Below are 21,154 nucleotides of genomic sequence, written 5' to 3'. Positions count from 1 at the left end.
GTTTATAATACTAAGTACCGTCATGGACTGCCTTACTAGCTGCTGCTTTATTAGAAAGATAGCAAGTCACTATGGAATAAGCTATGAGTGATTCCCAATAATTATGAGGAAAGGCTATTAGGAATTCATTGTTTTGGGAGAGAGAACAATATGGCTCTTTGTGGGGTGGGAGGGCCATACACCTGTGCTTTAGACTTGAAGGTAACTGGCAATCTGGTGGGTAAATTTGTATGGCAAGCCAAGACATTTCTGGGAAATGGCCAACGGACTGAAGTAGTCAACATGGGGCGGATGTGTATGTGTGGGGAGGGGAGGGGGTAGGAATTAAGGGGAAATTCTTTATGGCCGAGGAGTGGGTATTCAGTAAGAGGTCTACACTAAAGACCTGGGCTGAAATGTACGGGTTCCCATCTAACCCAGTCAAGAAGATACTTTCGTACTTTGGGCAGCCTCACCGGTACAGTGGCTGGTGGGAATGCAGAAGGGGCTGTGTGGGACGTGATGGGATTCTCGTGAGCACTCCCCCCACCCGCTCGTGCTGAGACACTACTGTAGGGCCAGGGATGGCAGCACTTGCTTTGGTCACCAAGCACTTGCCTTAGTGGAGAAAACCCAGCATATTTTAGTGGTGGCACAGGAGCCTGCACCAAGGCGCTGTCGTAAGGTAGGGGGCGCCATGCTGCAGTGACAGTGACAGTGACAGTGACAGAAAGGGGCCTTTGCACAGCTTGCCTTTTCTAGTTAAGAAGTGATGGTAACCAGAAAGCATGCCAAAAAAAAGCACGTGGAAGGAATAAGGTTTTTAAAAGCTGAAGTGTTGACAGATGACTGGAATGGGCGAATAGAGTAAGTCAGTTTTAAAATTTGAATTTAGGAGAATTCTACTGTGTACTATTAAATAGTAAAGTAGGATACAGTATTTCATTCTGTTTTCCTCTCATCCTAAATCCAAGGTAAGAGAGTGTTCTAAAGAACGAGGAATTTACGTGAACAATTTTAGGGTTTTCAATTAAAAAAAAAAATAGCACTACTAACATGGAAGCCTCTAGAAATTTTCTATTGCAGGGCCTTTGGGCTGGTGATTTGAGGAGAAGCATTATGGAACTGGTACAAAAGCACAGCAAACCTATGGATTTTACTTTGAACTTGGCATTTAAATGTATAACGGATATTATCCTTGACCCTTGCAGGAAAAGGTAGTCAAAAAGCTAATGAATCAGGGCGAGGGAAAAGGACTGTCATTGCACCATTTGATTCCTAAGCCAATACACTGACACTATTCATACTTTCTCCAACAGTCTCTCCTCAGATATATATACTCACCCAAACTGACCAGCAAATATTTCACTCTTTTCATGCCTATTCTTCCCAGGCTAGGGTAGCTCCCCAAACGAACTCCTCTTTCTAGCTCCACACTCGTTTTAAACTAAATCATATAAAAGAATCTGAGTTTGCGTCTTTGAACACACAATATCAAGTAGTGCTTTCTTGTTCCCATATGAAATAATCCTGAATTAAGTCAAAGTTGGTGTGCAATATATCTAGCATGTGGACTTTAGGCCACAATAGTGTATTCATTTGGGCCCTTCCCCTATGATACTTGTACATATAAATCTTAATTGTGACACACAGTCCACTTTCTACTCCAGTCCATTGCAATAGTCATCTTGAAAGTCTACGTGGCTGTTAGAAGAGTTAAAGAAAGCATGTTATTTAGAGCCATCTGCATTTTCAAGACAAGTACGAACGAAAAGCCACATACACTAGTAGAATTATTTTATGCTGTACAACAGCAGAGCACTTTAAAAGCAAGCAGGTAATCTTAAACTTTTCCTCTTCCAAAAACCAGTGCAAGAAACATTGCCTGATATTTGGTTTCTTCTTTAATAGCCTGGCTGAATTATATTAAATCCCAATGTGGTTTTCCTTTCCAGGCAGAGGCCCACATTTATATAATCCTCAAAGCCATTGCTTGAGTGTTTCTGTACCTTTCTGCAACTCATGTTTCAGAGACAAGCTGTGTTTTGAAGAGTTTAAAAGAGAGAGACTCCAGCTGCTTTATAACATCAGCACAGAAGAGTAAAACTGCCGTGTGTGTAGGAATTGAATATGGACAGGCAGAACTTCTTTTTCTGTGTCTACACAGAGACCAAAACCATGACAAAAAGTCCTTCTAGTTATGTAGACACAACACAAGATCAGTTTAAGTTATCTTAACCTAATATGTTATCTCTGGGTTCTAGGTGGTCTTTTCAGTAGAATGTGTCCTTTGTTTTAGTGTCCAGTCTCCCCGTAGAGTTGGCATTAACCTTCCATGAGACACTTGCGAATGGCTCACATTTCCACATCTGATATGATCTCCTCCAGTTGGGCAAGATATCCACAGTCAACAGGGCAGCTGAGCTTCATTTCTAAGAATGATGGTGGCCCTGCTAACCCTCATGGTTAAGAATATATATTTTTATATTTTTAATTTTTTTTAATGTTTAGTTATTTTTTTTTGAGAGAGAGAGAGGCAAAGCACAAGCTGGGGAGTAGCAGAGAGAGAGAGAGAGAGAGAGAGAGAGAGACGCAGAATCTGAAGCAGGCTCCAGGCTCTGAGCTGTCAGCGCAGAGCCCGCTGTGGGCCTCGAACCCACAAACGGTGAGATCATGACCTAGAGCCGAAGTTCGATACTTAACTGAGTCACCCAGGCGTCCCTAGAATGAATATATATATATATATACACACATATATATATACACACATATATATATACACACATATATATATATATATATACACATATATATATATATATATATATGTATATATATTTTGAAACCACTTTTTGTTTACTGTTATCTGTGTGCTTGATGTATCAATTATCACTTTATGGATGGTTCTTCACAACTTAGCTGATTTCTCTTAGAAAAAAGACTTGGTTTGCTTTTAAATAGGAAGGAAGAAAGAATCGCTTAAAAAATAAAGAAATTTTCTATTTACTTGTCAAATTTCAGGTTTACATAGAACTAGCAACCTGATAACTAGCCCTCTCCCCTCCTGATACCATTGCTCTACACACCAAAGGTTACAAAGTTCCAGAAGGCTGTCTAAAAAGCCAGGGGAACTCTCCTACTTTTTGGTTGCTGACCAAGTCAGATAGGTTAACAGATAAGAATTGCCTAGGGGCACCTGGGTGGCGCAGTCGGTTAAGCGTCCGACTTCAGCCAGGTCACGATCTCGCGGTCCGTGAGTTCGAGCCCCGCGTCGGGCTCTGGGCTGATGGCTCAGAGCCTGGAGCCTGTTTCCGATTCTGTGTCTCCCTCTCTCTCTCTGCCCCTCCCCCATTCATGCTCTGTCTCTCTCTCCCAAAAATAAATAAACGTTGAAAAAAAAAAAAAAAAGAATTGCCTAGGTTATTTCAGGTTCTGGTGTACAGGGAGAAGGGTGAATCTACCAACTGTTTTTCTTGCTTCTTGAGGTGATATACGAGTACTACTCAAGTGCTGAAAATTTAGGAGGCAGGATCCAAAAAAAGGTTCTGAAATAGTTATACTTCGAAACTGTGTGTTTATATACAAAAACTCTAAGAAGCTGCTGCAGAGTGAGTAAAGATGACAAAAATTCACAAGTATCCTTGAGCCAAAGTTCACACTCTCCTTGCTCTCTCATCTTTCGGGAAATGATACTAGACCGAATAAGCATTCAGGTGGGCACTTGTTGGGATGACCACTGGGTGTTGTATGTAAGCGATGAATCATGGGAATGTACTCCCGAAGCCAAGAGCACACAGTATACACTGTATGTTAGCTACTTTCACAATAAATTATATTAAAAAAAAAAAGAAAATGAAAAGAAATGAGAACCTTCAGTGAAAGAAGAAAAGTATGTGACAATAAATAAATGCATTTTAAAATTAAACTGAAGGATGGAAATATTCTAGGTAGCATATTAAGTCATGCTAAATGAAACGGATTTGGGATTTTAATTGCTGCACAATTGAAACAAATACATCAAACAATAAATGATTCTAATGTATTGAAGTATCTGTATGCGGTCCATTCACTGCACAGATCGATGAGCACAGAAGTTCCAATCGCAATAAAAAAAACCCGACCACTTAATATCAGACTCTTGCTTATAAAGTCTAAGCAGGTGAGGAAGGTTTTGTTTCATGAATTATATATATAAATCCAAGTAAATGTAACCATAATTATGCCTGTTGGAATCATGAGTCATCACTATTCACTGGTCCCCCTTCCATAAACACATCTAGACATCTACCTTAGGAATCATGAAATACAGTCAGCAAGTTTGGAAAAGTAATTCAAAGAATCTTGTATCTACTAGAGCCTTCAGGAAAAAGCCACTCCTATGGGATTCCAAGCACTAAACAAGGTTCCTAATCTAAAGAGGCTTTTAGAGTCAATTTCCATTCCACCTTTGGTAAGTCATTTAATTGACCTCTACCAATAAGATTAAAATGGATGGTAGGGTTTCAGAGAACTAAGCATTCTTACGAAAGGAACATACAGCCTCCTGATCTTTCTTGATTAAAATAATCAAAGAACACAAGGAAAGACCTTAAGTATCACCTTAATCTGTATAGATTTTAAAAAGTTTATTCTAGGATTTCAAAAGTGACTTCGAAGGTTTTCTAACATACGTATTCTAATGGGTTGTTTTCTTATATCATCTCTTCTGACATTAAAATCATTCCAGGGCTGGGAGAGAGGACAAAAAAATCAAATTTGTACCAGCCGCATAAAAGCAAGATACTTAAGAAAATTATCCTGGTTGTGTCATTAGACAACACTTTCAAAGGTTTAAGTCTTAAATATTTCATTTACTTTTTTTTTTTTTTCTTTTTAAGAGAAGCTCGTGAGGTGGCATCAACCATGGACTTTGAGGAGCCTAGAAAAATGCTATTTTTTCCCCAAGCACAATATAATTTTGTTTGTTTTCCTTTTTTTTTTTTTCAACGTTTATTTTTATTTTTGGGACAGAGAGAGACAGAGTATGAATGGGGGAGGGGCAGAGAGAGAGGGAGACACAGAATCGGAAACAGGCTCCAGGCTCTGAGCCATCAGCCCAGAGCCTGATGCGGGGCTCAAACTCACGGACCGCGAGATCGTGACCTGGCTGAAGTCGGACGCTTAACCGACTGCACCACCCAGGCGCCCCTGTTTGTTTTACTTTTGATCTAGTTATTATTCTATAAGACTGAAGAAATAATTGGTGTCTTAACTGTATATTTTTGTGAAGTAACAGTGAATGTAATATGCTGCTTCTTATAAACCTATACTACTAGTCTGAGAAGCAACTCAGTTTGTACATTTTAAAAGGAAATAAATGAATTAACTAAACAAATCATCAATTCATATGGTTCAAAAGGAACTGTTACTTCCCTAAAAGGGCTTAACTTAAAACGATAAATTTATACACCTCCACAATGTAGTTTTTCTGGTTTTCTAGACTATAAAGTCTCACTTATTGGATCTATGTCTGTGCCCTTTAAAATCTGTTATTCAAAATCATCTCCAGCTGCAGACAGCTTTTGTATGAATCTAATGCTGGGTAACTGTTTACTCATTTCATGTTAAATAAATACGACTTAAGTTAATAGCGAGATTACAATTGTCTAACAGTTGCGCTACAATTTTTTGAAGTATATTCTATTTTCTATTTATCAGAGCTTTGGCTCGAAATTGTGTCACGTATTCTTCCTTTGCATTAGGTTATCACTTGTAAACCTGCCTAGCACTCAGGGACACACGTATCCTTTAATGGCAAGCCTTTGCTTTAAAACAAGAAGTTGGTAAAAAAAAAAAATAAAACAAAACAAAATCTGACTTACCACAGGAGCCTTTCCCAGAATAAGCAGATGGAATGAGAGTTCTTTCTTCTCCTGGCCTCTTAAATGCACACCATCCCCATTGGGTTTTTGGAAGATGATAAAACATGATGGTGCCGTGTGGGTCTATAGTTTAGCGTAAGATGTACTAGTAGCAATTGTTGCTTATTACATGCCACTTTGCTGAGCTTCCACTGAGACCTCCTGGCCCACTATGATACATTCATATTTTTATTGAACTACAAAAAGGCTTCTGGTTAGCCTACACAGGAACATCAACATCAATGACTCACTATAAAGGAAGTGTTCCTGGTTCATAAAAAATGTACCATTTAAGCAACATGTTTCATAGCTTTTAGAGCAATCTTGTCTAGTCCCTGAACTAGTAATGACCTACTGGAAAATTCTGTGCTTGCTAAGTAACTGATACTTGAATACTTATGGAAAACATGGGATAGATATAGGCGATTAGATAGGTGTTCCCTGTGTACCCTCTCTTTATTGTCCCTATTACGGTCATTAAATAAATGTAACTTGATCTGGTCCTTGAAGTTTAGACAGATGCATGGTGGAATCTGCTAATTTCTAGTCTTATAATGTAGGCATTTTTAGCATCACAGAATGTAATTAGATCACTCGTTTCCTTAGCTGAACTCTATAGCCCTATGCAAAGACAAGTCTTCTTTGAAAGCCACTATTCAGTTCCTAATCCAATCTTTATTAAAAAGACTCAATATTGTAGACAAGGAGGTTAAAACAAATCCTCAAAAAACTAATGATCAAGCCCTTCTATACCCCATAGGTGGCTTCTAGTGCAGCAAAAGCTGAAATTAGGAATGTTTATAGCTGTAATGTGTGTTTTTTTTAAAACTAGGATGTACTCCTTAACGAACTATAGAAGCACATAGATAATGAGTTTTGCCAAAGAATATAGTAAGAGAAACAACATTAAGGGATTAAGTTTTCTTAGTCCCACTAAAATAAGCAAAGTTCTACTCTTAGGGCTAATTATCAGAAGCGGATGTGATTAAAATTTCTTTCTGAGGGTTGATCTCTCCAGTGTCGAGATTTCCTACCCAAAGTTTCATTCTACATTTGCACCTCCACTTAAGAAATGCCCTTAAAAGGATTAAAAAATTACCTTAAAAGGAATAAAAAAGCTTTCAAATACTGACAGCTTTAAAAATTTTAATTCTTCTTCTTTTTTTTTTTTTCAAAGCATATGGGGTTTGGCAACTAATCTCTGCTCAAAACCACTGCAGTTTAGAGACTGAAAACAAAGTTTACCCCTGAATGAAGCTAATTAATGTAATAAATCTATGCCCCTACTATGTGCCAGGTACTCTTCTGCAGCTTGGGATATGTCAGTGAGCAAAATAAGAATCTATTCCTTTATAGGGTTTACCTTCTAGCAGGGAAACACATAAATGGATTACAGTCTTTCAGAAGGTGATAAATGTCCTGGAAAAGAGAGAGCAGAGTGGATAGAAAGTGCAGGATCAGTGATGGCTTAAACAGGTTTCTTAGAGACACAGAAGGTATAATGCCATATTTTTAAGTTAAGTTTATTGCATGTTTATTATATGCCAGCTGTGATGCTAAGACTCTGTCGTTTAGTGCTATGGGGGGAGGATCATCATCCCTACTTGACAGAAGAGAAGGTGAAGTGCAAAAGTCAACAGGGCACCTGGGTACCTCAGGTCATGGTCTCACCCATCCTGGAGTTGGAGCCCAGCATGGGGCTCTCTGCTGTCAGCATGCAGAACCTGCTCTGGGTCCCTCCATCTGCCCCTCTCTGCCCTGTCCCCATTAGCACGCTCTCTTTCTTTCTCTCTCAAAAATAAATAGACATTTAAAAAAAAATCTTAAAAAAAGTCCATGAACCCACTAAAAACCACACAGGTCTAATATGTATGCTCTCAACTTCTTTTGTTTTAGAATTGTACAAGAAAAGGAATTAAGCTAGTTCTTCAGATTGGAGGAATGTGAACGATCCAGAAAACACTTTTCGGGAAAGAGAAATTGATAGCAGTGAGCAAAGGATATTTATGTCAGCTTCGTTAGAATACAAGACCCGTGCTGGGTGATAGGAGGAAAAAAGGTTAAAAGGTGGGTCAAACTGGATTAGAATGAATTTTCAGGAGTATATTTTGTCTAGACAGTACTGGAAAGACTTTGAGGTTTTGAGCAATGGTGTGGAGGTTGGGGAGGTGACGAGTCTGAATATGGAGCCATGGCTTCAAAGGGTCACACAGCTTTGTAGTATGATAGTTGCGCGAACTTGCCATTTTGAGTGATTTAACGCTGCCTTTTTTTTTTTTTTTCATTTAAATACTTGGCTAATCTTTTGGAAACAAAGCCTTTTAATTGAAAGGTTAAGGTCTAACAATCTCAAATGTCAGATCCAAGGTTATCCCATCTTGCCAAGCTATCATGCACAGTGACCCTCAAACTTCATATGAACCAAGTGTCCCAAAGGTGGCTTTAAAAAAAGAATCAAAGGCCATTTTGTCTTATAACCTTCATTCTAAGATCCATTTTATCCTAAAAATAGAATTCCCATAATGCCAGTTTGCTAAAAGCTTCTGTAAGTGAATTGGTACTTGGAAATGTGAGCACCTAAAAGAACATCCTTTAGAAAAAGCAGCTACTGACTAACAGTCACATCTTATAGCTCCTTGTATGAAGCAGAATATACAGCACTTTCCCATTTTATATATGCATTCCACATAACTTGAGAAGACTAGAAAGGTCAATACTAAGGAAATGCTGGTGAAGAAGGGGCAAGTAGAATGAGAGACAGATTGCTTCTTATGCATTTAGAATAGTGATATCAGGGTGACAGTGCCTTACTGCATTTTTAAAATTAAATTCCTTAGAGATGAGCTAATTTGTCAGACAGCAATATTTATAATGTAGATAAATCTATAGTCTCCCTTGAGCTAGAGACAGAATCGTGAGCGCTTGCTAGAAGTCATGTGAAATTAAACTCAAAAGCTAAGAGAAACTACAAAGTGAACATGCGCACATCTGAAACATAGAATCCTGCCTGCCATTATTGACTTAGACGTCATTCATTGATACTTGGTTATATAAAATTATCGAGAAACACTCCCAATGTATTAAAAAATGAACAGTAAGGCTTGAATCAAATAGTCACTAGGGCTTAACAAAATTCTTTTATGATGGGATTTTTAAAACTTGATCAGTATATGGTCTATTGTTGGTTTTTTGACTGGTTTTCCTTGGACCCAGTGGGGTCTGTGCAACAGTAATTAATTGGCAACCCAATTTAAGCAGTTTAAAGAGCCTAATGGATATCACATCTTTACCTACATTACAGCAGCATATGCCAACTAAAAAACCAGGCTTCTTTTGATTTTGGCAGAAATTGTGTAAGTCAAAGGGATAACGTTAATTATCCAGCGCTGAGCCAAAGGTTTCATCTATTTCCTCAAGTTTTATTAGTTTTTTTTAGGAAACAGTTTCCTAGCCACTTTAAAAAGAAGAAACAGAAGGAGAATAAGAAGTCATCCTTGGGAGAAGTTATCAGGTTGAAAACTATTCACCACTACGATAATTATTGGCCAGGTGATAATAATACCTATTGAGTAAGATCCATGTATGAGCCATGATGAATACTCCATTGGTAGAAGTTAACCCAAGGACTTGAAAAGACCATACCATCTGGAGAATTTCAGTAACAGCTTGTCTGCCTTTCTCAGGCCCTGAGCAGATATAAGCTAGAGGAATACATGGATGTTGCTCATTATAAATAACCTTAAAGTTAAAAAAAAAAAAAAAAAGACTCGGAACTGTTTTACTTATACCAGTAGATGGAAAGGCGAGCTGAAATTTCTCATTTTGCTCACTCTATAATAATTTACAATCAATAATGCAAGTGAGAGTAACTTGCCATTCATTCACTTGGCCATCTGGTTATTGGTTATTGAACACCTACGGGGTGCCAAGCGCTGTGCTGTGCTATACAGACTCTGATGAAACAGACGTGGTCTCTGTTCTCAAGGGCCTTACGATACAGAGAACAAGCAAGTGTTAGTAAACAACTGGTGCCAAGTTTTTTATTTTTTATTTTATTTGTTTTATTTATTTGTTTATTTATGTATTTATTTATTTTTATTCTTCAATTTTTTCTTTAAATTCTAGTTATTGAACATATAGCATTAATATTGGTTTCCGGAGTAGAATTCAGTGATCCATCGCTTACATATAACACCGAGTGCTCAATAGGACAAGTGCCCTCCTTAATATCCATCACTCATTTAGGTCACCCTCATCCCTACTTCTGCCCATCAATCCTCAGTTTGCTCTCTATCTCGTGGTAAGTTTTTTAGAGGAAATGCTTCTGATGAAGGTAGAAAGGCTCATTGCCATTAATAATGTTTTGTAAGAGCAAAATTAATACTACTTCAAGGAATCCCACATAAACTGCTTTCTTCATATCAACCATGGAAAGATGCAAATTTCATCTTAAGGGCTTAATTATCATCTTCGACACACAGTTTTCAAATTATGACATTTACTTAAACCACTAATTAGATGGAGGATATTTACATTCAATGTTTGAGAGTCTCCTATAACCATATTACAATCTGGAAGAGCATCTGTGTGACAGAAACAGTGGGAGGAAAGAATCTTGTGATACACTAGGTTATTAAAGAATGTCAGGGGGCACCTGGGTGGCTCAGTCTGTTAAGTATTTGACTCTTGATTTCAGCTTAGGTCGTGATCTCACGGTTCATGGGTTCAAGCCCTGAGTCATGGGTTCACAGTGCAGATTCTGCTTGGGGTTCTCTCTCCTTCTCTCTCTGCCCCTCCCCCACTCGTGCATGCAGACTCTCTCTCTCAATAAATAAGTAAACTTAAAAAAGAATGTCAGCGATGTTTCCTAAAAAGTTATCCAAATTTCTGAATCAACATTATTTTCATAAACACCAGAAAGAAACGCTATGCTCACTTGGCATTCAGCTTTGTCATTCAGAAAAGCAAGCGATTCAGAGATGACATGAGCCTCTGTATTCTAGAAGCAAACTCCTAATTATCAGATTTTCTGAGTTCAATGGTGTCACTTTCAGATCAGGCAACACTACTGACTTACAGATTTTAATGAAGCAGTATTATGAAAATATAACCAGGGCCACCCCCCAAAATAGCTTTGGTTATTTAAGCGGCATAGTCTGGTTACAAGAGCACTACAAAGGGAGTATCTGATAACCCCTGGTCAATGTCAGTCTTTAAAAATTTGGACTTTATAACCACTGCAAATAGTATGCCCTTAAACAAGTGTTGGCTGCATAAAGTATAAGGGTCCAAATCCTAAAACAGAACACAGTTTCCTCCATTGTTTCTCTTAAAGGTTTTCATAAAGAAAGTTGAACATTGGTATCTCTATACACTCTCTGGAAACAGAGCTACAGAATTTATCTGGTACTTGGATTTACCTAAAAGATCTATTCGCAGTACGGTCTGTAGTTTAGAACAAAGCTAAGATTTATCTTGGACTGTTCACATGTCGACCAAATCAGGCAAACTTTTGGCCCTCTATTTTCTATAACTACCCTTTATGTCCATACCCCCCTCCCTCCCCATCAAAAAATTTCAAAAAATTATTTTCGGTATTCCTCCCTAATCTTGCCTCATTGCCACTCCCAAGTTCCTGTTTCCAAAAGAGCTATACTTCCTTATATCACGTATCTTGTCTCTCACAATTAGCCAACTCATATTACGGTGTTATTTTGCTATTTTCTGTACACATAACATAGGTACTTTTTAATATATTTAGAATACATAAAGAAACTCTTTGTGGGATGAATTTTTCCTTCACCTTCTCAAAAGGGTCCCATGAAAATCTAAGTTGTAAAAGGGTCCCATGAAAATCTAAGTCACTAGTTGTAACTGACCTACTTTTATGGCTGAATTCTTGTGGTAATACTTTATCGGACCTCATGGCCTTCCTGCTTTTGTACTAATCACGTCTATCTATCTATCTTTCTATCTATCTATCTATCTATCTATCTATCTATCAATGTATCTTTAGAGAGACAGAGACAGAGACCTGTTCCCTAGAGAGGCTAATCTTTTCCATTTGCCCTGGACAGACAGACACACACACACACACACACACACACACACACACACACACTGTGCCTTCCTGTGTTGCCTTCCTCATCTGTAATACTTACTGCCTTCACCTGCATGAATTTCTGCCTGTCATTCAAAGTCCACTCAAGGTGTGTTGCCTTAGGGGAGTCTTCCCTGACCTCTCACCAGCGGACCACTTTTATACACTTGCCATGACCTATTGTTGCCCTCTGATTCATGTAGAACTCTTTCTCCAACTCAATGAAATTTTGAGGTCAGCTCCTACTTTTTGAGGCCCCACACAGTGTGGTAAAGAGCAGGGCACTTAAAACATTAGGGGTAATGCATAACTTCCGTTTGCTCCTTAATATTCGATTTGCTGGATGTTTTCTCTGCTGGTTTTTCATGAAATACAGGTTTTTCTTTAACCGCTAAACCATCTCTGCTCAAATTCATTCGACCAATATAGCTAGGTTAATTTATCTGAGTCAGCATTTTCTTTTCCTGATTTAACAAACTGATCTACTGCATAACAAATACAGATTTAAGTTCTTGTCCTTACATCCAAGTCTCAGCACAATCCTTCTCTCCTTTCCAAACCCATCGCTTCTCTTTCCGCCATCTGTACTTTCTCTTGGTCATACTGGCCAGTCTGTATCTTTGGACATACACCTGCACAATTTGCTTACGTGCTTCTGCCAAAGATGTGTTTTTCTTCTGACTTCCACCATTCCTTTAAAAGCCAAGTCCATTACCACACTGGTGGCCTTTTCTTTCTCTGGACCCTACCTGTGTCACTTAATTATAATAAAACCACGGGTTAGTTGAGTAGATGCCATTTTTTTTTTTTTTCTAAATTTCTTATAGGCAGCAATTGTTGGCACTTATATGTCTGCTAGCAGGTGTCGGGTAAATATTATCATCCAACTTTCAATTACAGCCAACTTTTAGTCACTGAGAACTTTAGACGAGCAGGATAAATAAATCAGAAATCCCAAAGAACAAGTTGGCAGGCAGTTAAGCAAGCATCCATGCATCAGGATACCCTTCAGAAGGCAGCCTGGACACCGAATAAAATGACCTTTTCAATTCAAGTCTATGAGTTTTTCCAAAATCTTCGGTTATAGCTGAGCCTTGGTCCAAGCAGAAATCGATATGAAATCTCATTATCAACCAGATGCGGATGGAAGAGCCTATTCTATCAGTCACATATTTGTCTTCTACTTAAAAAATAGGATTGCAATTAAGATGTTTAACTTTAGAAGCAAAGGTTAAAACACACACACACACACACACACACACACACACACACACACACAAAAATACCACTACCACCGCCCAGTGTTAATGTAATTAAAGCAGATCTGAGACTTTCTTTTAAAGAACAGACATTTGAGCAACTACTATGTGTACCATTCCCACTCTGACCCTCTGATCTAGAGGTCAATTATATGTTTCCCATCTGGATTAACATTGCGCCCCGAAGCCCAATTCTTCATATAACTCAGCATTCTTCCTACAACTACCCTAGACACTGACAAATGCTCAAGCATATGCTAAATAAAGAAATGGTAATAAAAAGCCCTTTAGCATCTGTGTGACATATTCTAGAAGATTAAAACAGGCCTTGGGCCCCTAATAGGACACATAAAATACGAAAAATCAGTGAGGTCATTTGTGTGAAATGTTTAGAACAAGGAGGGCAGCTATCTCCAATATGGACACATTTAGTGAAGCTGTTCATCACTGTCCCGTTCTCTGAGTATGGATGAACCCTAAACCTTAGGAGGACTGAATTGTCCTGCCCGGATGAGATTTAAGTGGTACCTTAAGAGTTAATATTTGCGTGCCTGTACTGGTTTATGAAGCATTGCCACATTCTCCTGCTTGACCCTCACATTTTATAGTTTCAAGGTGTGCAAGAAGGAAGGTCTCCTGATTTTCAGCGGAAATTCGTCTCTAGATTTTAGCTTGCTTAAAGTTCACAAACAATGAAAGCAAGAACATTTTCCAAATATCAGCTTAGTTGTACCGAGAATTTTGGTTCTAGAGTAGGGGTGCTGCGGACGCAACGGCTCTGAGAAGGTTTGTTTTTTTTTTTTTTAATGGGTTCACCTTTAACTTTGGGGCCACCTATTCTACTGATGGAGAAAACAAAGCTCAGACATGGTATCTCTTGTCTTCAATGGCAAAGCGACTGGTGGTCCCAGTCATTTGCCGTTCATAATCCGAGCTCTTACCCACGAATCATGTGCCACCTTCTCGAAACCAGGGTTCCAATTCTCTAATTTTAGATCACACCCTTGTATTTTTCAGTCTAAGGTGTGATCTCTGCTCAACATCACTCTCTGATTAACATCAGGCATTCTTAGGACTGTTTTGCAGGGTGGGTGAGGCAACACCCAAGGGTCAGAGACGTGAGCAGCGTGCCTAAGAAATGGTGCAGCTGCCACCGCAATGCAGATCCAGAGTCCACGGCCTTTGCTTCAGGAGGTACAGACTTTCTTCTAGATTTCCACTCCCTAGGAGTTCTTTCATTGTCAGGCTAGCAACATAATTAGCATAATAGGTACTTACTAAAGAAACACCAAGATTCAAATCATGCTTGAATCCTGGCTTTCCCCTTTAATGGTAGGTAGGACCTAGGACAAGTTGATCTGCACTGATCAGATCTGAGCTAAGAAATGGAGACATTTTTTCTATGGTAAGTTATTTGAAGGGAAAGTTAAATGGGAGAATGGAATGGTACTTTATAAACCGTAAAGCTCTATAAAAACTAAGTGCAGTAGATTCATTTACCAATTTGGAGAGGCCTTCATCTGCACTCTCGGCATTGCATAAAAAACAAAATAAAAAGTTTTATAGGTTAGAGAAAACCATCTGGTTCAAGGGTAATGATCTAGTTTACTAGAATCTTTTTTAAAAGAAGTAACTGGGACAGTCTCCTAATAAATGGAGATTAATTATGACCTTAAAAAAACCCAAAAGTGGAGAAAGGATTTGGAAGTGAGGTGATATATAAAACTAAGGAGTATATCGGTTTTCCTAGGATCAAGACAGCAATAATTGAGATAGTAGGAAAAATGTCAAGGTCTGTCCTTTTTCATCTTTTTGCATCCTAAGATTCGGTTAAACTGAGCTATGTTTAAGTGCTTTGCTTATTATTTCCATGACTGTAGGAACCCAAATACTTTGTTATGCTTTCCACTGAACAACTGGATTATAAAACAAATGAATTGTGAAAGTTACTCTTAGATTCACGCAGAGGGCTGCTTGAAATACCACTGGATGAAACCTACCGCTAGAATTTGGCTCAGTGGATTTGGGATGGAGACCAAGAATTTGCATGTCTAACAAGTTCCCAGATGATGCCAATGTTGCAGTCTGGGGACCACACTCTGAGAACTACTATCTTAGATGAATTCTCTCTAGCTGTGAAATACACACCAAGGCAACTAAGTGTCCAATCTTGGAAGACAGAATGCATTTTATTTTTTAAATGACAGCTTATGCATTTCCTCCATCACACAGAGACCGAAGTCTATTTCAGAGTAACAGACTCTTTGCATCACATTGCTAGAGAGAGAGAGGACAGCTGTTTACTCAGAGAAACTGTTAAAGCACATATCCCTCACCCAAAAGTCTTCCAGGTTGAATAGTGTTTTAAATCTCACTCTGCCAGGATTCCTAGTCCCTATGCCACCTGCTCCCTTACTTTGTGGTTACCTAAAAATCTAAGTGACAGCCCTCACGCTTCCTCATTCTGCCTTCTGGTAATTTCCTTATAGCCGACCACTCTGCTTGCTCAGGTCATTCAGCATTCTCGCTAGCGTAAGGCAGTTAAAGGTCACTTGCTCAGCTAGCTTGTATAAATTATGGTAGCAGAGAAAAATTGCCAGGCTTCTTCAATACTGAGCCAATAGCTCCCATGTTCCTGAAATTTCGTAAAGCTTAAGGTTTGGCCACCTTGATGACGTAAGAATTAGTGAGACTTAGACAATTAAGTGGTAAGATTAAAATAAGTGTAGAAGAGGAAAAGGGTGAGGTAGGTAGACAGGAGGCTACCAATAAAAAAGCAACTTCCATTTTTAGACCAGGAAGCAATTTGTTCAGATTTTGCTTGCCCTGGAGTGGCAGGCTTCCTTCCAGGGTAGGAGAAGGATGCAGGAAGGGGAGTAACCATGGCAACCTGCCCGGCTATGTGGGCAAGGATAGGATGGGGCCGCACGCACTCAGAAGACTTTATTTCTAGCCTAGTCACTCGGTGTAGTATGGGTGGTCCCTCCTTTCCCACTTCCTTCTAGTTTCATGCTGACTTGGGGAAGAACTGCTCTTTCTCCGCAGGGAGGCTGAGAGGGGGTGGAGACTTCAGCCAGACCAGAGGAGGTCAGCTTGACCAAACCAAACTGCAGGCTTCCAGGCAAAGAACGGAGAGTAACTCCCTGTCTGTTCTAGCCTCGCGTGAGCACAGCAAACACACGGCTTTGTTAATATGAAGTGCTTGAATGATTCACGTTTTCCAGGTTGATGAGCAGCGCCCTATTTTGATGGAGACATTTCTCCCCTCTGCCTTCAGTTTTCACAAAGACACATAATTCAGTGGTTCAGTGGGCAAAATAAATAAATAAATAAATAAATAAATAAATAAATAAATAAAACACATTTCTAAATCAAACAGAATAAAGTATTCTATGCATAGGGGCATCTGGGTGGCTCTGTGGGTTAAGCGTCTGACTCTTGATTTCGGCTTAGGTCATGATCTCATGGCTCATGAGTTCAAGCCCCGAGTCAGGCACTGTGCTGACAGCATGGAGCTTGCTTGGGATTCTCTGTCTCTCTCTCTTTCTGTCCCTTCCCTGCTCGTGCTCTCTCTCTCTCTCTCTCTCTCTCTCAAAAATAAATAAATAAACATTTAAAAAAAGTATTCTGAGCATATTAGACTCACGCTCCTCCCAACAAGCTTGGGGTAGGTACTCTTATTCTCTCCAGATAAGAAAGCTTAAGTACAGAGAGGTTACGCAATTTGCCCAAGGTCACTTAAGCAACAGTGGTGTGGCTGGGATCTGAACCAAGGCAGCAGGATCCCAGAACCCACGCTCTCAACCCACTACCTGACTGTCCTGGGTGGGAGGCAGAAACTGGCATGACTTCTAGTCCTCGGTGTCCATACTCGGCCTGCCTTGCCCTCCTCATCAGAAAGTAGCAGCTTCTTGTAGAGGAGGAAACTTGACTGCCCGCTTGCCTCCTGATTCATGCAATCCCGTCAGGCTCCGTTCCCGTGAGTTAGGTTCCCACCAACCACACCTAACCAACGGTACAGCTAGTTCACCACAAGGTGACTCTGGCCTACCTCCGTGCCACTCAGTGGCACGGCTTCAAGTCAAGAATGACACACAGCACCAGAGAGAATTTTAAAAGAGCACATCCTGTGACTCAGGTGTCTCAGATCGCCAGGGTAGTTCTCGTTCTGATTCCGTTTGGAGGACAGAAAACCTGATACGTTGGATCTGTGAGCCGAAACTCCCCAACCAGTGAGCTTTCAAGCTTTTCCACCTAGGGAGGTGTGCTGTGATAACCATTAGGGCAACTGAGCACGCTGGAGAGCTCAGTCTTCAGTAGGCTTCTCCAGTATTTCAGCACCTCCGCTTGTCCTTGACATTAGTCACATCCTCCGGGCAGGAGACGTTGAAGGAGAGAAACACATGGAGCCTTCAAAACCATTCAGGTAAAAAATATCAGTGGGAGCAAGCTTAGGCTTATGGTAGAATTAGAAATGAAGCAGGACATGTTTGCTGTGCCACCAAGAGCCCACGTACCCACAAAGCCTCCTGGTGGCCTATATCTTCCTACTCTCTTAATCTTCAGATAATTGAGGCATGACCAAGCAGGCCAATAAATATCGCCCCCAGCCCACCTGGCCAGAAGCTTCCAGAGGTCCTGGTACCACCTCATGCCAACAAGTGTCTTAAGAGCAATTCTCTTCAACTCAAACAAGAAGACAAAGATCCACTCAACCTCGTGGAACAAGACACCAAATAAACCTAATCCATAGGAATTTGGACTTTTAGTTGAATCTAAAATCGGTAAAAAGTCTCGAGGGGAGATGTGGACTCTTCCTCAGCAAGTTGGACAAGGTTTTTAACAAGGGCCACACATGGCTCCCCGCCCTCTCTCACATCCTCAGGGGAAGATCCAATTGTGTCCAAGATGGCGAGAACGGCAATGACGTTTGTGTCCTGGCTCAAAGTTGGAGGACATTCCACTACCACCGCTTTGTCCCAGCCGCCCAATAAAATGTGGGAGGGTATAGCTTAAGAAGAACTGGTTTCTAGAGCAGTCATTTGGATAAGAAAGGATAGAGATGACAGTGGGAAGGGGAAGGGTAAGTTAGCTTATTCACCGATGGGAAAAAGAATCCCGTCTGCCTCAGGGGGAAACTGATTAGGAATTTAGAAGTAATCAGTCCCAGAAATACACGTTGGAAAAGGCCACTAGGTCTACTCCCCGCTTTTTCTAGGACACTGTCTACATTACACGCTCCTTGTTGTATTAAGTGTGGTACTGTTTATTTCCACATGTGCAGTGCTTCAACAAAAAAAGGTCCTTCCCCAAAGATTAAGGAGAGCTCAATCCCAAAAACTTCTGAATTCTCAAGGCCATAATCTTTCCTACAATGTCATCGAGGCCTGTCTCCCTTCAGTGAGGGACAGAACCTGGGGTGGGCGGGGCAGTAGGCCCAGAGAAAATCGGCCTAATTGTGGCCTGACTGCCAGTGCCCGAAGCAAGCATGGAGATGTCATGGAGCGTGGAGAGGAGCCATTTGGTAGCTAGGATGCTCCCCCATTCCCAGCTAGTTCCTCCCTCCCCACCAGCCAGTAGATGCTCCTGTGTCGACCTTCAGCCCGCAAAGAAGATCAATTATATATCCCATCAAAGCCATTCCAAGAGCCTTATCAGACATCTTGAAGGCATTTTTGTAGCTGCCTTCTTCCTTCAGCCATTACTTCTGTTTGAGTTAGTTTTTGTCTTACCTCCTTCTCCCCCACTCCTCTGCTTTGCCTGATTAGAGCCAGAAATTTTTTCATTAGGTCACTTTATAGTGTAATAACAACATTTACTATTCATGAAGTCTCCCCTCCGTAATTTTTAAGTCTTTCCATGTGTCTGGAAGCTTATTTCTGCTCTTCTCACTTTACAAGTGTGCCTCTCTTCCTTCCAAACACAAACCAAAAAGAAAGAGGAAAAGGTGGGGTGGGGGTGGGGTGGGGGAATGTGGTGGAGATAACATCCAGATTCTTTAAGTGCTTTTAATCCAGTTAAATTTCCCTTTGGACTCAAACAGCTCCCTGCTGAAACTGACTGTGGACCTGAATTCCAGGCTAGGAATTGAGTCAAGAGGAAAGGAAGCAGAAACAAATAACAGAGTCAGCTCTATGCTATGAAAACCGCTATGCTGACTGGGGCTCCATGGTTTTAACCCATTCATTTTTCCCCCCTTTTCTAGAATTCTTACTTAATCTTTCCAGCCAGTTTACAGCAAGCAGGCCAACACCTTTTAAACGCTCCAGGGATTTAAAACAAGTTTGTTCAGTCTCTTGGGCAGATACTTTCTTAAGAACGCGGGTGTAAGACAAAGTTCACATTTTCATGCCAAACGTTGTCAGTCACCAGGAAAAAGCTTCTCGGGGGCACAAACCAGGTCCCCAGCCTTTGTCACAGGGCAAAAATAAACACCCTTGGAGGAGTTAATTAGGCGGTCAGCAGCCACACCAGCGTCCTACCAGGGTTGCCCACAGAGCTTTTAAACAAGCACACACAAAAGGAGGTGCTTGTTAAATGTCACAAGCTGGACATCTGGAGCCCGACCCCAAAGGTAAATGCATTCCGTGGAAGCATTCCTCGGTTGTCAGGCCACAAAACCGCCGTTTCCCCAAGTACGGTCTCATTTCTAAGATTCCCCCCCACCTCCACTCCATCCTTCCCCCCCGCCCCCTCCCGCCTCCACTTCATCCCTGCCCCCCCCCCCCCCCCCCAACACACACACACTGTCCCGGATCTGCACCCCTAGGGGGAAAAGCAAAGGAGGGGAGGGAGGTCGCCAAAAATGGAGCCACGGGGAAGAAGGCCGGGCAAGCTACTCACGGCCAGCTAGCGCCTCCGCGAAGCGAGCATGACTCCCGGGTGCCGAGCCTCCAGGCTGCCGCGCAGCCGACACGGCGGGCCGCGCTTAAATAGCCGCCGGCCCGGGAGCCTCGGAGCCGCGCGGCCACTCCCGGCGAGATATGGTTCTAATCAGATGCTGGCAGCCGAGGACTCCCCAGGAATGCGCCGGGATGTTTTTGCTGCCTGGGCTTGGTAACTCCCCCTCAACGTGTCTGCTGAGTCTTCCAAACTTAACTGTTTATTAACTCGAGCCGCGGCCACGCACGGCGCCCGGCTCCCCTCGCGCGCGAGCCCCGCCAGCGGGGGGCGATCGCGCCCCCCCCCCCCAAGCCCCGCGCGCCGCAGAGAGGAGGGAGGGTGCAGCCGGAGCCCCGGCCTCCCCAGCTGGGGCCGCGGGACAGGGGAGGGGGCAAATAAGGACAGGAAAGGGAAACTCCGCAGGAAAGGGGTGGGATCCACCGGACCTTCGTTTCACAAATTCCTTGGCCGGATTGCCACTTCCAGTGATGTGGCACCCGAAGTCATCCTAACCCGTTGGGGACCTTGGAACAAAGGGCTGCCTTTACTCCTGACTTTCCTGGCGAGAGGCAGTGGGTCCCAGCGCGGATCTGCTGTTTACAGCGAAATGGGTGATCAGCCCCTTTACAGGCGTGGTGTCTGTGGGGGCACTTAAACTGGTGGGGAATCTGTGTGTGTACATGTAGAACATACTGTGTTTAGGTATGACATGACATCCCGATATACAGCTATAAAAACAATACTCTATGAAATTGATATAAACAAAAACGTCCACCTCTATGTAACCTAAGTAAGCTGAACATCTGATACCAACAAAAATTATACATTTCCGTTAGCGTGTGCATCTGTGTGCAGACACGTAAGATGAACACTCTCCTGCACTGATTTCCACAGGGGTCCCTATACCTCTATGAAAAATATGAAACATAAGAAACATATTTGAAAATGTGGTGCTCAGCACAAGGCATTCTCATCTTGGTGAAACTTACCAAGCTGGGAATTCATTTTCTCCATATTTTAAAATCATGAGCAAT

The 21,154-nt window shown here is 41.4% G+C and overlaps 1 protein-coding gene across 6 annotated transcripts in view; it reads right to left on the bottom strand.

Moving 5' to 3' along the window:
* DAB2 (DAB adaptor protein 2) overlaps positions 1 to 21,154 on the bottom strand; it is a 70,898-nt gene that overhangs the window by 32,415 nt on the left and 17,329 nt on the right. For 4 of the 6 annotated variants that reach the window (XM_045439677.1, XM_045439701.1, XM_045439691.1 and 1 more), the window contains exon 1: positions 20,082 to 20,496. The exons of 1 other annotated variant lie outside the window; for it this stretch is intronic. The gene's annotated coding sequence lies outside the window, so the exon portion shown is untranslated. Of the gene's footprint in view, positions 1 to 20,081; positions 20,548 to 21,154 lie in introns of those variants that run through there. One more of the 6 variants, XM_045439669.1, reaches the window with a different exon arrangement.

Source organism: Leopardus geoffroyi, chromosome A1 (assembly GCF_018350155.1).
Source record: "Leopardus geoffroyi isolate Oge1 chromosome A1, O.geoffroyi_Oge1_pat1.0, whole genome shotgun sequence".
In the NCBI taxonomy this organism is placed as follows: Eukaryota; Metazoa; Chordata; class Mammalia; order Carnivora; family Felidae; genus Leopardus; species Leopardus geoffroyi.
This window is presented reverse-complemented; position numbering and strand designations above follow the sequence as displayed.